Source organism: Triturus cristatus, chromosome 9 (assembly GCF_964204655.1).
Source record: "Triturus cristatus chromosome 9, aTriCri1.1, whole genome shotgun sequence".
In the NCBI taxonomy this organism is placed as follows: Eukaryota; Metazoa; Chordata; class Amphibia; order Caudata; family Salamandridae; genus Triturus; species Triturus cristatus.
In genome coordinates, this window is record NC_140592.1 from 300,838,718 (window position 1) to 300,856,424 (window position 17,707).

Consider the following 17,707-nt stretch of genomic DNA (forward strand, 5'->3'; position numbering starts at 1 on the left):
CTGCTTCTTTGGTGCCTGCCAAGCATGGGAGTCACTCCTTGACCCCAAGGGAGATTTCTTCCGTCTTCTAGTTGAGATAGAAAGTCGAAGGTCCAGGATATATGTTGCAGTTGGACATACTCTAGGGACCCACCTATGGGAGGGTTTGGAAAGAGGGGTGGTTACACCCATTTCCTTTGTCCAGTTTCGCGCCGGGGCATGTAGCCCCTGCAACCGGTTTGAACTGGACTATGCACAGGGACACCAAGTGTGCCACCAGTGCAGGACCTCAAAGCACCAGAGAGTGCGCCTGCCCATCCCCAATACACATCTGCCTGTCTGGGGAGGTGGTGACACCTCCCTTCGACAGGAAACCTATTGTCCAGGCCTCCCCTGCTGGAGTTTCGGTCAGCAGCAGGAGGCCAGACCCGTGTCTGTGGCAGAGGCATCCATTTTTTGATGCAAGGGTTAGACCAGTGGGAACATGTCTCTCCCTCTAGAAGGGTGGAATGCTACCCCCGCCGCCAGAACAGACGGGGGGAGGGGGGTAGTATTCCAAAGCGTTTGACACCAAACACGACATGTTTCCGTGCACCCATCCCAAAGTTAGCATATACCGCAAGGTTATAATGCACTTAAGAGTATAAGGTCAGGCTGCACCACAAACCGCTTCAGAGGAGGTACTCCGAACGCTGCAGAGGGGCTCTGCTCGTGCAGGGGCACCCTCACATAAAAACCAAGCACTCTGCCTTCAGGATTGTTAAGGCCTGCCATAGGAGTGACTTAAAGGTTTTATGTGTGTGCAATGGTAGTGATATAGGTAGCCTATACCACTTGTAATGCAGTAGCAGACCTGTGGTGCCATTTTGGAGTACATCCCAGGGGTGGAATAATACATGCTTCAGCCCCTGACAGGCCTCTGAGGTACCTATGCCCCAGGTACATAGTATACCATATACTAGGGGCTCATAAGGCACTCCAGAATCCAATTAGATATGTACCTAATGTACATGCAAACCATTTTAGAGAGGAAGCAATTAGGCTGTGGTCCTGATTAGCAGGGCCACAGCCAGACTAAGGTCGAAAAACGGTGAAACCGCAGCAAAAAGTGGAGGTACCCATGTGAAGCAGATCCTACTCTCCTACAGAGAGCAGGCATTTTGACCTAATCTTTACTCAGAAAAACTGTAAAGTATTTCACTCAACAATAGAGGTGATAGTGTCAAGTAAACAGTTGTAAAAAAAAAAGGTTTTTTTAATGTAATTAAGGTGAAATACTCACCAAAGGGGTTCTGAGATCCTGTCAAAAGGAGCTGGAAAAAAAGAACCAACTCACAGGCACACCACACTGCACCGCATTGCATTGTGGAATAGGGTCCCTCTGGGATTCTTAAAGTTACAGGTCACATTTTGTGCTTTTGTGTTAACCTGTTAGGCTGTATTTTCCTTTGTATTCCATAATTCCAGGCACAGTTCCCTTTTCCTATGACAGTGTTGTAAGATTTGCAGTTCATGCCTCCTGCAGCTCCTGTCTGCATGCTCCAGGAAAATACAACTCCGACAGTCTACACTATCAATGAATGGAAAATGACTTTCAGTGATAGACACTATACCGATCCTAATCCTGGATTCTCTATATGTATTGAAGGTGATCCAGGGTCCATGCAGGCAGCGTGGATTTATTCAAGGTTTATGACTATCAATGAAGATCCTATGATGCAGAACTGACTGTTAACTGATTCCCGATCGTATGGGCAAATGCCTTATAACTGTTAATGTGAAGACCATTAGGGCCTGGTGTTTTTCCAGATGGGATGAGCTTGATTGCATCTAGGATTTCGCATTTCTCCAACTGCTCATTTAGAGTGAGTTTGTCTGAATCTGAGATGGTTTTTATTGAGGGACTCTAGAGGAACCTCAGGCACACATCCTTAAGGGTAATTATGGATGGAGTGTATAATTTAGCATAGGATTCCTGGAAGACCTTTAGGATTTCTTCCGTTTTTGTTCTTATTACTCCTTGGTGATCTTTAATATTTGATATTAAGGTGGTATTAATTTCAAATTATTAAAATGATAATAAAGTAGGACGCCAATGATTTCCTGGCTTTATTTAGATAGAACCAAGTTTTACCTTTTTGGTCGTGTACTCATAGGTGGGCCTGTTTACTGATAATTCCGTTGCACTCATATTTAAGGCGTTTAAGGGAAGCCAAACCGGTGGCATCTTTAAAGTGCCTGTTAAAAATGTCTTTATTTTTCCTAGCCATACAGCCTATTTCTTGGCCTCTAAAGGAGCATTTTAACATATTCCATAAGCTGACAGGTGAAGAACAGAGTTACAGTTTTCTTGTTAGAAAAATGCGAACTATTTTTTGACCTTGTGGTTTGTTGACTAACATTTTGGTATTCATATATCTGAAAGAAACACGTAGTGATAGATTCCTTTCCTTCGAATTACTCCCAGGCGTCAGGCTGGATCCGGAAAGTTTTCGTCAGCAGTACCCCAGCGCGTCGGTAGGCGACGTTGGCACCGAGATGATGTTGCTGCAGCTACTTAGTTGCACCCACGCGCGCTGACGTCAGTTCCTTCTTTTTCCGCGCCAGCAAGCGCAGATCCGGCAAGAGCAAGTACCCCCAGTCATTTTTTGACTGAGTTTCTTCGAGGCCTGTTGTCTCAATTTCTTCGAGTCGATCGAATCCTGGTGTCGTAGGGATGCCCGGCTTCAAGAACTGTGGGGACTCTCACCGCATGATGTCTGTGAGGGACCCACACCACGGTCTCGACTGCCTGGGGCGTGACCACGACTCCAAATTGTGCCCCGACTACCGGGCCATTGCACCGCGAACTTTGCGGGAGCGGTCCCGAAAGTTGTTGGAAGTCCGGCAGTCGGCTCCGTGACGTTCAAGGTCCCGGTCCCGTGGGAGGTCTACGGACCTGTCGCGGACCCGTCACCATCGTTCTTCTGGATCTAAGTCTTTGCACTCGGGGTCAGGTAAGTCGAAGCATTCCAAAAAGAAGTCAAAGAAGCGTCGTTGCTCCTCGACTTTCCCTCGGGTATCACGGCTGAGGGTGCGGGTGGTGCCACCCCCACGGCTCCGGTGGAGCCTGCGACGTCGCCGCCAGCCTACCCACACTTTCCGGGTCCGTCGGCGACGCCTGCTCTGGTTTCTTGCTGCCATGACCCGACTCTTTGTGCCTTCTGGCCCGACCGGGGGTCCTGTTTGTCCATCGCCGGCGGCTCCGGCGCCGCAGGTCCCCTGGGATCGGACCCCGGTCGACGCCAGTTGACCTCATAACACCTCCTCCACCGCCGTCGACCCCACCGGCACCACCTCCGATGTCGCCCGCTCCTCGGGATGACGACTACGTCCCCAGTTTCAGCCCGGACACGGTGCCGGATCGACATGTGTGGCGCCGATCCCGACGCTGATGGGGCCCTTTTTCCCCTATGTCCGTCCTCCTTATTTTCAGCCTGTTTCACAGACTTCAGAGGAAGGGGAGGACTGGGAGGAGTCTGAGGACCCTCTCACACAAGTGTGATTATGATCCGGACTGGCAGAGGATTTGGGGGAGGCCAGTGGTCTTGACACCTCACCTGACCTTGGCATGCTGTCTCCTCCTACCGTGGCTATGGAGGAGAGAGCCATTTATGCAGTGGTAGTAAGGAGGGCAGCCGAGGCCCTCCATCTCGAACTCCCTACGGTGGCAGTCGGGTCTAACCTCCTGACAGAAGTGCCTCAGCCGGCGGCAACCTCTTTGAAGCCCTTGCTGCCTTTTAATGACACACTTTTTGACGTCCTTTTCGGCACTTGGTCCAGGCCCAACACAAGGGATCCTGTGGACAGGAACGTGGCCCGCCGCAATCGCCCGGCTCCGGGCGGACTCCCTCTTTCTCTCCCAACACCCCACTCCCAAGAGCTTGGTTGTCCAAGCTTCTGCTTCCCAGAGCGCGTTCCCTTCCGCACCTCTGTATACGGAATCCAAGAAGCTGGAACAGCTTGGCAAGAAGCTGTTTTCATCTGCCAGCTTAGGGCTGCGGTCAGTGAACACCGCATGCCTCTGGGGCCGTTATTGCCACTCTCTGTGGGATACCGTTGCGCAGGTGCTGCCCAACTGTCCGGAGGAGGCACAAACAGTACTCTACCAAGCTATAGCAGCTGGCAGAGACGCAGCAAAGTTACCATTCGTTGTGGGCTTGATACCGACGACTTGCTGGGCAGGGCGATTTCCACGACTGTGGCGCTTCGGCGCCACGCCTGGTTGAGAACAACTAGCTTGGGGATGTCCAGAACATCTTGATAGACATGCCCTTTGATGGCATTTGCCTTTTTGGTAATAAGGCGGATAGTGCGTTGGAGCGGTTTAAGGACTCACTGGCTATGGCCAAGTCTTTTGGCCTGTCGGCCACTCGCCCTCCTCCGCCTTCCGCTCCTTTTGTGGCCACGGAAGGGGTACCCCAACACGTTTGTTCCAGAGCCACAACCCTGCTCAGCAACATCCTCAGCGCGGCCGCGAGAACCGTTGAGGCGGTTCTGGGGGCCAGCGGGCGGGTCATTCCACCTCCACCCCGCAGCATCCACTGCAAAGCCTTACTAGTTTGACCTTTCAGGCCCATCAAACGCCAGCGGGCGGCAGAATTTGTCACTCCGTCCCCTCACCCCCCCCCCCCCCCCACCCCCATTGGCGCAACCCCACATCAGACAAGTTGGTGCTGCAAATTGTCCGAAGGGGCTACTCCCTCCCTTTCGAGGAACCCCCCCCCCCCCCCCCCCCCAGCCATGCCACCTCAATACCACCGCATGTCGGGAGATCATCTTGCGCTTCTTTAACAGGAAGTCATGGCCCTCTTGGCCAAGGGGGCCATCGAGCTAGTTCCTGGGCCAGAAGTAGGTCGTGGTTATTCCCACTACTTTCTGCGTCCTATATTAGACCTTCGGAACGTCAATCGCTGCCTCCGGATGGATAAGTTCAAGATGCTCACACTTGCTCAGGTCTTGTCTGCCCTAGACCCGCATGGTTGGATGGTAGCGTTGGACTTGCAGGATGCTTACTTTCATATTCCCGTCCTGCCGGCATTACCTGCGGTTCACGGTTGGCCACGAGGACTTTCAGTTCACCATGCTCCCTTTTGGCCTTACCAGTGCCCCTCGGGTGTTCACGAACATGATGGGTGTGTTCGCAGCTCATCTATGCAGATCAGGGGTCCCAGTCTTCCCCTATCTCGATGACTGGTTGTTGAAAGCGGGCTCGCCCCAGGCAGTCGTCTCCCACCTCCAGACTACGGCCGACCTCCTGCATTTGCTGGGGTTCTCCATCAACGTGCCGAAGTTGCACCCGATTCCCTCTTGGAAGCACATCTTCATTGGAGCGGTTCTGAATTCCGCGCAGTTTTGGGTTTATCCTCTCCGAGCAGCGAGTCCGGGATATTCAGGCTATGATTCCGATATTTCAGCCTTCATCCCGGGTTTCGGTCAGGATGACCCTCTGGCTACTGGGCCTGATGGCCCCCTGCATCCTGTGGGAGGATCATGCCAGATGGCATATGCGGGCTCTGCAGTGGGACCTGAAGTTCCAGTGGGCACAGCATCAGGGCAATCTGTCCGATCACGTCCAAATCTCGGAGGGCACTGCACAACAATTGCAGTGGTGGCTCACGAATCGCGATTGGGTCAATGGCAGATTCCCTTCCCTTACCCAACCGGAACACAGTGGTGGTGGACGCGTCCCTTCTGGGATAGGGCGGCCACATGGGAGAAGCAGGGATTAGAGGACTCTGGTCTCGGGCGATCCAAGGTAAGAGTAGTGCAGGTGTTCATGGCCAACACCACCGCCATGTGGTACTGCAACAAACAGGGCGGGGTGGGGTCGTGGACCCTATGTCAGGAGCCTGTCCGTCTCTGGACATGGCTGGAACATCAGGGCATTTTCCTGGTGGTTCAACACCTGGCAGGTTCTCTGAACGCCAGGGCATGCAAACTCAGCCGCCAGTGAATGATGGATTACGAATGGCGTCTGCACTCGGACGTGGCCCAAGGTCTCTTTTAGCAGTGGGGAGAGCCTTGGTTAGATCTATTCGCCAAAGAAGAGTACGTGCAATCTCATCAGTTCTGCGCGTTGGAATTTCCAAGGCGGCATTCGCTAGGCGACGCTTTTCGTCGCGAGTGGAGTTGCGGTCTACTATACGCCTTAACGCCTATACCACTTCTACCCAGAGCGCTGAAGAAGATCAAGCACGACCGGGCCAAAGCAGTTCCTGTGGCTCCAGACTGGGCTCGAAGAGTATGGTATCCCGAGCTACTCAGCATGACTATTGATTCCCCGATCCGACTGACTCTTCAGGAGGATCTTCTGTCGCACCAACTGTGGACGGTCCTCCACCTGAACGTGTGCAGTCTCCACCTCCTTGGGTGGAGATTAAGCGGCGGCAGTTGACCTGTTTTGACCTTCCTCCCGAAGTTTGTGATCTAATCTTGGCAGCCAGGCGTCCCTCCACTAAGACTGGATACGCCTGCCGGTGGAACAAGTTTGTGGCATGGTGCACAGCAAAGGCTGTGGATCTCGTTTCTGCCCCTCTTTCAGAGGTCCTTTTAGTCCTCCTTTCTTTGGCCCAGCAGGGCTCTGCTCTGGGCACTATCAAGGGCTATATCTCGGCCATTTCATCCTTTTTACGGCTTCCAGATTAGCCTTCCCTTTTCAAGTCCCCAGTTGTAAATAGATTCTTAAAAGGCATACTCATCTTTTCGCTCCTGTACCTTTCATAATGACTCAGTGGGTTGAACCTGGTTCTGACATATTTGATGTGTGCTCCCTTTGAGCCACTTCGCAACTGTCCTCTTAGTCTTCTCACTTTAAAGACCGCTGTCCTGGTGGTCATCTCCTCTGCCATAAGTGTGAGTGAGCTCCAGGCTTTCTTCTAAACCTCTTTTTCTCTGTCCATCCAGACAAAGTGGTTCTGAGGACTCGTCCATCTTTTCTGCCAAAGGTTGTCATCGCCTTTCATATCGGGCAGACATCACTTTGCCCACCTTCTTTCCGCCTCTGCATCCCTCAAAAGATGAAGAGGCTTCACCGTCTGGACCTAAAACGTGCGCTCTCGAAAGGTCTGGCCGCGCACAAGTGGACAATCTCTCGGTGGGTCGTTCTGTGCATAAAGGCTTATTGTTCTTTGGCTAAAAGGAGCCTCTGGTGGGGCTGCGCGCCCATTCTACCAGGGCGACGGCAGCTACTACTGCTTTGGGACGGGGAGTTCCCTTGCATGACATCTGTCAGGCAGCTACGTGGGCCTCGCTGCACACGTTTACCGAGCATTATTGCCTGGACAGCCAAGTCCGTAGAGATGGCTTCTTTGGCCGTTCTGTTCTCCAGGATTTTCTGGTGTGATCTTGGTTCGCAGACCCACCACCGGGATTGGTATTGCTGGGGTATCTATTCTAAGGTAAGGGATCTATCACTACGTGTTTCTTTCAGATGCACAAGTTACTTACCTTCGGTAATGATGTATCTGTAAGAAACATTAGTAGTGATCGATTCCTTAACGCCCCGCCCATCCTCCTCGTTTTGCGAACTGATTTCTAGGGTTAAGGTCATCCCTTTGAGGGCCCTAGTTTCATGGCACCAGTGGTCAGTTTCTTGCATGGCTCTGCGTTCCTGGCGTGGAAAGTCATGTACAGAACTGATGTCCGCGTGCATGGGCGCATCTAAGTCGCTCCAGCGACGTCATCTCGACGCCAACGACTCACGCGGAGCTGCACGACGATGCCTACCGACACGCAGGGGTATTGCTGACGAAAAATTTCCTGATCCAGTCTGACGCCTGGGGGTAATTCTAAGGTAAGGAATCTATAACTACTAATGTTTCTTACAGATATATCGTTACCGAAGGTAAGTAACTTTTGCGCCAGGTGCGGTGTTTAGTGGGGGGGGGGGCCTAATCTGTAGATTAGTAATGGCAACAATGTCTGAGATTGCGATGGGTTCAGTGGTTGGCGAAAAAAAAATATTGGTGAAGAGAAGTGTCTACCAACAGGTAATCAATTCTCAAGAAGCTGTTGGGGAGGGGGGAAATGAAGTTGTTGGCTGTAGGGTTATGTAGTCTCCAAACATCTGCAAGGCTGAGAGATGTGTGCACTTCACTTTGTGCTTTGGGAGTTATAAACTTAAAAGTGGAATATCTGTCCAGGATAATATCCATTGCTGCAAAATGAAGTCTCCACCAAGTAGAATTCGACTTTCAGTGGTAGAAGTGCTAACTTACTAGTCAATGCAGGACAACATTGTGGATCATCAATGTTAGGGGTGTAGATGTTTACTGCCTATAAATCTGTGTCACTACATTGAAGCAGAAGAATAAGCCATCTACTATCTTCTTCCTGCTCTGAGGCAATTAATGACAAACCAGGGTTTCTTGAAATTTAAGTGATCACACCATTTTTCTACAAGATTGCTCTGAGAAGGATTGGTCATTAACTCACCCGTTGCATGTAGGTAATGCCTCCCTATATCCAATTCTATTTTCTTGAAGAAACACAAGGTTCCATCTGAGTGTATGGCGGCAGTCGGAATTCTTTTTGTTTCACATGGTTGTTAAAGCCTTTGGTATTGAGGAAAATGACTTTCAAGGTGGACTTATGTTGGGTAAGTATGGGCATGCTAAGTGTCATAAGGCGCAGTAGAAAACTTCTCAGCAGGCCGGTGCATAGGTCCAAGGTTGGGGGCCATATGGCTTTAGAGGGAAAGCAGTAGAAAGAAGAGAGCAATGGGGAAAATCCTAAAATAACCCTAAAACACATGCCATCTCCCGAAGGAGGAGGATGTGAGCCTGAATATGAAGCTGTGGGGTTAAAAACACAAGGGGGTACCCCTCCACTCCTGATAATCAGAAGTAGAAACAGTCCATGTGAACAGGTAAAATAAAATTACTGGATTATAAAATGTAACAGCTACAAAACACTTTGCTTGGACAACAGTCAAAGTAAAGTCATTATTAGCATTTTAAGGGTAGGTATCATTTCCTGAGTAGCTACGTGTGTGTGTGTGTGTGTGTGTGTGTGTATATATATATATATATATATATATCTCTATATCCTACTGGCAGTCACCAGTAGGTAGTTGTTGTTAGGACCTATTATCCATAGGAAAAGCGTTGTTTGATTTGCCAATATCTTTGACGCCGTTTGACGAATCTTCGTGAAATTTTCCCAAAAATAGTTGGACCGCTCAGTTTGTGTTGAAAGTTTTGGAGTGATTAATCAAGCGGGTGCCGAGAAAAAAGGGAGGCCCGAAACCGCGTTTTCTCCATAGGAACTTTATTACAGGCTACAGCCTGAACTGCTGAACGGAATTACACCAAATTTGGCAAAAAGGTAGGTCTTGGTTTAGACTGTGCCCTTTTTGTTACATGGTGTAAATCCGTTCTGTAGTTCCTGTGAAAATAAAAAAAGAAAAATATCTATCTGAGCACCGAGGAGGGGGTCGCAAACCCTCCCGGGCACGAGTTTCACTCTGATTGGCTGCCAATACTCCAAACCAGTGTTGGCAGCCATCTTGTTACTCTGTAACCAAGTCACAAGAAAAAGTGTCAAGTGAAAAATGAAGAAAAGGGGGCAGGGTAGAAACACCCTGACCCCCTATGCCTGCTCAGTGTCCCACAAGGACCCCCAGGCAAAAAAAAAGTTCGAATTCGCACTAGGGTTGCGAATCCGGCCGTGAAAATGTAAAACAAAAAGTGCGGGTTCCTGCGCTTCTTTTTTGAAAGTCCCTGGGTGGGCCAGGTCCCGGGGGCACTCACCAAATAATTTGCGGGGGCCCCCGCAGCCCCGGGGACCGCCACCTCTGCGGGGCTTTGAAAATGAACCACGGGGGCATGCGACCCCCCCATCCCCCCCCCACAGCCCCAGGGACCCCCACCTCCCTGGGACTCTGATTTTAAATGAAAATGTGTGTGGGGGGGAGTGGAAGAGCCCTCCCTCCCTCCCCCCCCCCCCCCCCCCCACAAGCCCTGGGGACCACCACCTCCCCGGGGCACCAAATATTCAAATTTGGGGGTCTGTTACAGATCCTGGACCCGGGGACCACCACCTCCCTGGGGATTTGCAAACATGGGGAGGTCCGAGGCCACGCCCCTTTTTACACAACTCTGCAAACACGGCTTCTGGTGCCATGCTGGTGGGGTGAAGAGGTCAGCTTGTGTCCTGAGGATCTCAGGACACAAATGGACTTCATCCTCCAAGCAGGAGTGCGCCAGAAGCCGCGTTTGCAGTGTGGTGTAAAAAGGGATGTGGCCTCGGAACACCTTACTGCAACGCAGCTCTGTGGTGCTTACTGGAGGTACCTGGCCCCGGGGACCCTCAAGATTCAAGGGGACTTAATCCCCCAACTAACAACGGGCCAGGGGGCGCCTTTGCTCAGTGGTGCAGGGAGGGGGCGGGCCTGATATAACAAGTTAGCAAGCCTGTTGTGTGGGACTTACTGGAGGTAATAGGGGTAGTTGGCCCTCAAGGTTGACGTTGGGGCCAGCTATCCCTCCTGTTACCTCCGCTAAATTCCACACAGTGGGATTGCTAAAAGGTGTTTGGAGGCCACACTCCCCTTTCTCATAGTTAGAATTTAGCATTTAAAAACCTTTGAAATTCACTGAAAAAACCATAGGTTTTAGGCACATTATAGCTAGTTGGACAATTCACTCGTACAAAACCGGAGAAATTCACCGTTCTAGTTAGTTCAGCTAACTATAACTCGTGCCCACGCAATGCACTGCTGATGTCACATATTACATCATTCATGACATGGTCAGTGACATCACTGATATCTCAAATGACATCACTGATATCATCCACGTGAAAATCTGATGTACTTCCTCACACCCTAATATAACCTTTGATACCCACTAAAATACAGACTACCCTTTTTGAAACCATAAGTACACCAATACCAGTTACGGTCCATGGTCTGAACTTATGGTCCTTGTCAAAGACAGGAATCTAAATGCACTTTAAATGTTAAACTGGTCATTGCACTTTGCATACTAAGTTCTTTTCCAGTGATAGATTGGTGAAGTTTTTTTTATTGTATTTTGAAGTTTCCATTAACTACTGTTTTTATGTTAAGGTTCTGTTTTTAAAAATGTTTTGATGTGTAATTTTGAGGTGATCTTTTAAAGATATTTTTATATCTAAATAAAGTATACCCTACCTACCTACCTACCTACCAGTTACTACATAGGCACTCACTGATTCCTGGATATACACACATCCACTCATTCACCCATACAGTCACTCATACATGCAGTCACTCATCAATACAACACTATCATAGGCACTCATAAACATATACAGACAGACACACACACACACACACCGCCACTCATCCAGAGTTACTCACACACCAATCAGTCATGCAAAGAATCAATTACACTTCCATTTACTCACCTATACAGTTATACACACACCACCTCACTTATTCATACAGGTACTAATGCATACTTACTCTCTTACACAATCTCTGATACAAGTACACACTCACAATCACGGACTCTCACGTATAGTCATTTATATACTCCAACTCTCACATACACTGCCTTTTTAGATATGTAGTTACTTGGACAAGTACCACTGAGACATCCATCCATTCACTCACCAACACACCAATACGCACGCTTACCCACCCACACGCTCACCTACCCATACAGCTGTTTACACATGCACTCTTGAACCCATACACCCAGTGAATCAACCACTCACACATCTATGCACACTCACACCTCCCTCCCTAACCCACGCACCCATACAAATACTCGGGCAACCAGTTAATAAACCATATAGACACTCATGTAGCTACTCACCAACCCATGCAGAAGCAGCTTAAACAGACAGACTGAAACCGACATTCACACAGTTTAGTCACTAACCCATGCATTCAGTAAGACGCATTTAATCACTCACTTATACAGTCAGTCACGCACCTACTAAATCTTCCTTCCAGACATTTCTACAGCCACTAATTCTTCAATACACCTTGGCATATATATAAAACATATTAAAACTTTATAGAAACAGTCACTGGATGATGTCATCAGTGATGTCATTTGAGATGTCACTGACCATGTCATGAATGATGTAACATGTGACGTCATCAGCGGTGCATTGCGGGGTGCAAGGTATAGTTAGCCGAACTAACTAGAATAGAACTGTGTATATATATATATATATATATATATATATATATATATATATATATATATATATATATATTACCTATCGGCGGTCGCCAGTAGGTAGTTATAGTTAGGACCACGTTTCCATAGGAAAACCTCAACATTCTATTTTGAATAACTTTGGCGCCGGTCGACGAATCCTCGCGAATTTCTCAAAATAGGTGGGGCGCTACGCTCCGCTCCTACCCTGAAAGTCTCGGGGGGATTCGTCAAGCGGGGGCTGAGATAAAAGGGGGGTCCCAAAACGCGTTTTTCCCATGCATTTTTCCATAGGACCTTTAGAACGAGCTACAGCCCGAACGGCTGAACAGAATTACTAGAAATTTGGCAGAGAGGTAGTCCCTAGGTCAAGGAAGTGCCTTTTGTAGGTTTGGTGTAAATCTGTTCAGTAGATTCTGAGAAAATAGCCTTTAAATCAATATATATATCTGAGCCCGCTTACGGTACGCTTACCGTACGCTTACCGTACGCTTACCGTAAGCTTACGGTGGCGTGCGCGAGCGCGATTCTGATTGGCTCTTAGATCTTAGTAAACATTCGAATCGGCCGAAACCAGGAAGCGGCGTCCGCCATTTTGTCTCTCGCACTGAGTGTTGTTTATCAAACATGATGGCCAAAAACGTGTTACGGGGCTGTTTTGACAACTCCCTCCCACATAGTCATGTTGAGGGAGTCCCCAAACATCCCCCAAGAGCAAAAACGGTTTTATTTTTTTTCCGGCAATTTCGCGGGGTACGCTTACCGCACGCTTACCGTACGCTTACCGTACGCTTACCGTAAGCTTACCGTACGCTTACGGTAAAAAAATAAAAATAAAAAAAACACTATCCACACTTACCCCACCCCCTGTGCTTTTGGTGGCCGCAGGCCACCAAATGTGCAGGGCTTATTAATAGAGAAAAAAAACGTAATTTTGGCAACATGAAATTATAAAAGCGAAATAAAAAAAACACTATCCACATTGACCTCACCCCCTGTGCTTTTGGTGGCCGAAGGCCACCAAATGTACAGGGCTTATTAAAGTTGATAAAAACCGTGCACGGAACGAACTGCGTTAAGTGGGCGCGCACGCCACAAATGGCGTAAAGTAACTTAGCATTTAAAAAACCGTACAAATTCACTGAAAAAACCATAGGTTTCACACACGTTATAGTTAGGAAATAGCATTTAAAAAACCTTGCTAATTCACTGAAAAAACCATAGGTTTCACACATGTTATAGTTAGCTGGACATTTTACTGATAAAAAACCAATGAAATTCCCCCGTTATAGTTACTGTAGGCAACTATAACTCACGCGACCGTAATCCTCTGCTGATGACATATGTGTCTTTATGAAAAAAAAATATTAGTAATATATGTATAGCTAAAATTTAATGGAAGAAGATATGGGCAAATAAGTGTCTAAATACAGTATTAGCATCAGCAGAGGATTGCGGTCGCGTGAGTTATAGTTGCCTACAGTAACTATAACGGGGGAATTTCATTGGTTTTTTATCAGTAAAATGTCCAGCTAACTATAACATGTGTGAAACCTATGGTTTTTTCAGTGAATATATATATATATATATATATATATATATATATATATATATATTATAGTTTTTGCCAGTCATTAGGTAGGTGACTCCTCCTTTCGGTGATAGTGCGCATTGGCATTGCCTCCATTGTTAGATTGTTTTTTGTTTTTTTTTCCACCATCTGGTTCAGACGTGAATCGCTGTGCTCCGGTTTGACACCGTCTTTTGGGTCCCCCTCTGCGTTTAATCCACTACCCTCGGCGGTATTGTTTCTTGATTGCGTTTCCCATCTCCACGTATCGTTTCCATTGAAAGTCTTCGATTGGAAGATTCATGGAGAGCCGTTGGTCCTACCCCCGTCTGGCCTGCTAGCAGGCGATGGAACGGACTCCATATAAAATCTGTCCCGGGTGTCGTGTTAAGTTTCCCCGCACCGACTTGCACAAAGTGTGCAACTTGTGTCTATTTTCTGAACACGACGAACAGGACTGCGACTCATGCCGATCATTTTGATCCAAGAAGATGCTTTGTGACAGTCGGGCTTGATGACGAAATGCATCAACAAAGCGACTCCGCACCGGACATCTTTGGGGAAGATTCTGACCAGGAAGAATTCCACACACAAGGAGCCGAAGAAGAGGAGAAAGTAACACCGGCTCAGCATACAGTGAGTACTGACAGTCCCCTGCCCCAATACTTACCAAAGAAAAAGGCTCCAGTCGTTCCTCTGCCCTCGGGCCAAGGTCGGCTCTGAGGAAAGGTTTCAAATGCCCCACACTCTGGCTCGGCACCAAAACATACAGCAAAACCTTCCGGCTCTGGATCGAGTCTGCACCGTTTGGGCACCGAACTAAAATCTTTGGCATCGAAATTCAAGCACGTACTAGTGACCATCCCTTCGCCACCTAAAACAATCTTCGGATCCGAAACCTCCGGCACCTAAAACCAAACTGCCTCCTCTTCCATCCAAAGAGCCTCGTTTCGACGTTCCGCCTCCCAACACGAACCCGAAACTAAAGGAACTGGCCATCAATCCTGAACTGGCCATCAATCCTGACACTGGACTTATTCATGTGAAATTACCAACTAAAAGGAAACCAGAATTACTAGTGGAATACTACATTCCTCTTAAAAGATAGAATGTGGGTACTAATCCTTCCACCTCCTTCACCCATTGACCCAAATGTATTGATTACACACACAAATTATCTACAACCACAGTCACCTGATAACCAAGATGATGGGGATGGTGATATACCTCAGGACATTATTCCTGATCCATGAGGGGGTTACAATATAGATCCTAATACTGATAAACCGGATCTATACCCTTCCAAACCCTCCTCATCAGATGATAATTTAGGATACATAGATCTACTCAATGGCTGCTGAGTATCATGGGGTACAAACTTCATAAGGAGGTCCTTGAAGAGGATTTTCTCTTTGAGACTTTAAGTTCCTCTCAAAGAACAACACCAACACTACCTATGCTCAAGGGAATGCTTAAACACGCAGATGAGAATTTTAAAGACCCTGTGCATGCAAGGATTGTCACACAGAGTAAACAAGAAGTATAAGGCGGCACCAACTGACCCTATCTACATCAAGGGCCAAGTTCCATTAGACTCCATGGTAGTCTCTAACGTTGGCAAAAAAGCAAACTCAGACCAAAGGAGATGCCCCTTCTCCTGATAAGGAGTCCAAACTCATAGATACCTCTGGCAAAAGAGTAGCTGCGCAAGCAGTCAATCACTGGCGAATTGCAAATACCCATGGTTTAGCTTGCTATGACGGGGCTCATTATGACGAGCTAGAAAATTAATATAATGTTTGCCAGATGAACATAGAAATAAAGCTAGTGACCTAATTCAGGTAGGAAAATTAATTTCCAACACATCCATTATGTGCGCTTTAGATGCAGCTGATAACGCAGCTCGTGCAGTGAACACTTGCTTGGCTCACAATTTCTGGGTTCAAATACCAGGTCCAAGCTTCTATTTCAAATCAGCCCTTTGGTAAGGAGCACCTCTCCGGGCCTACAGTAGATACTACTTTAGAGAAGATAAAGAAATAAATAGAGGTAGCGAAATCCATGGGGGCTTTGCAGCTTCCTTCCAATCGGGGCTCCTTTCGCCGCTCCTTTTACGGGGGGGGGGGGGGGGGGGCTCAAAGAGCATATCAGTAAATTCCTCCTCCTTTTGCAAGGGAAATAATCAGTCGCCCTCTTCAAGAGGTTACTTTAGAGGAGGATTTAGAGGTAATAACAGCAAGGGAAGAGGTAGAGGCAACTGAACATATACTTCCCCTGCAAACAACAAACAGTGACTTCCTTCCTCTACCCCGCGATCATTCCACTCCTGTTGGGGGACGTCTCTCCCAATTTCTACCCGTCTGGAATACAATAATCTCAGACAGATGGGTTCTACAAGTTATCCAATATGGTTATTGCCTGGAACTTACCACTACTCACCCAAACATTCCTCCAAGATCACACAACAGGTCCCAAGAGCATCTCGGCCTTCTCAAACAAGATGTTCTCTTTATTGGAAAAAGGAGCTATAGATATATAATATAGTACCAAGGGGCCGGTGTATACTCCCAATACTTTCTAATATCCAAAAAGGACGGCTCTCTCTGGCCTATACTAGACCTGAGACCTAAATCTGTTAATCCAATCAGACAATTTTCACATGGTAACACTCCAATAATTGCTCCCACTCCTTCAGCAAGGAGACTTTGTCTACTTAAAGGACGCCTACTTCCATATTCAAATACATCCTACTCATCGCAAATACCTCAGGTTTGTGTTATCGGGACAGCATTACCAGTTCAAAGTGCTTCCATTCAGAGTCACCGCTGCTCCCAGAGTATTCACCAAATGTCTGAGTAGTTGCAGCTCATCTGCATTTACGTCTTCTCATATTTAGACGACTGGCTTGTCAAAGCCAGCTGACAAGCAAACTGTCCAACACACTCACAGAACAGTACAGCTGCTCCACGATCTCGGATTCACAGTAAATTTGTCCAAGTCCCATCTCCAACCCTCCCGACACGCAAACGTACTTGGGAGCCACTCTCAATATACAAAAAGTTCTAGCCTTTCCCAATCCTGCCAGAATCTGCAGCATTCGGTCTATAATTTCCCATTTCCAGCCTCACCACTCATTGCCAGCTCGAGTATTCATGCAGTTAGTAGTAATGGTCGTCTTGCATCGCAATAAGTTTCCTATCTAAGACTTCAAATGCGTCCCCTTCAGGAATGCTTAGCACGTCAGTGGAATCAGTCTCGGGGTCAATTATCAGATCAAGTGTTGGTGGACAGCCGCACTCATCGCTATCTGCAGTGGTGGAATCCACAAAATCTTTACAAGTGGCGGCCCTTCATCGACCCAGTTCCACAGATCGTGCTAACAGCAGACATATGGGTCACTGGTTAAGGAGCTAGTCTCCAAACTCGCACTGTTCAGGACATGTGGAGTCAACCGCAAAAGCAGCTCCACATCAATCACCTAGAGCTACTAGCAGTATTTCTAGCGCTCCAATCCTTTCAAGTTCCCCTTATAGGCGAAGCTGTCCTGATACGTACAGACAACCTGACAGCCATGTATTATATACAGAAACAGGGGGACACACATTCTCTCCAGCCATCAACCCTTGCACAGGACATTTGGAGGTGGGCCATACGTCACAAAATCTATCTCCTTGCAGAACACCTTGCAGGACTAGACCATCAAATTGCAGACCTGCCCAGCAGACAGACAACAGATTCATGAGTGGGAACTCCGCCCTCAAGTTCTCCCGTTCTTTCAGATGTGGAACTTCCCAGACATAGATCTGTTCACCACACACCAACGCAAAATGCCCAAGCTTCGCCTCCAGGTATCCACACTCATTGTCCAAGGGCAATGCACTATGGATCAACTGGTCAGGGATATTTGCCTACGCTTTTCTGCCGCTCCACCTCATTCCACTTGAAGCTCAGGCAAACGTCACTC

At 48.0% G+C, this 17,707-nt stretch overlaps 1 protein-coding gene across 1 annotated transcript in view; it reads left to right on the top strand.

Annotated features, from left to right (window-relative positions):
- Positions 1–17,707, top strand: part of LOC146797775 (protein Smaug homolog 2-like) — an 898,446-nt gene that overhangs the window by 82,985 nt on the left and 797,754 nt on the right. The window lies entirely within an intron of this gene.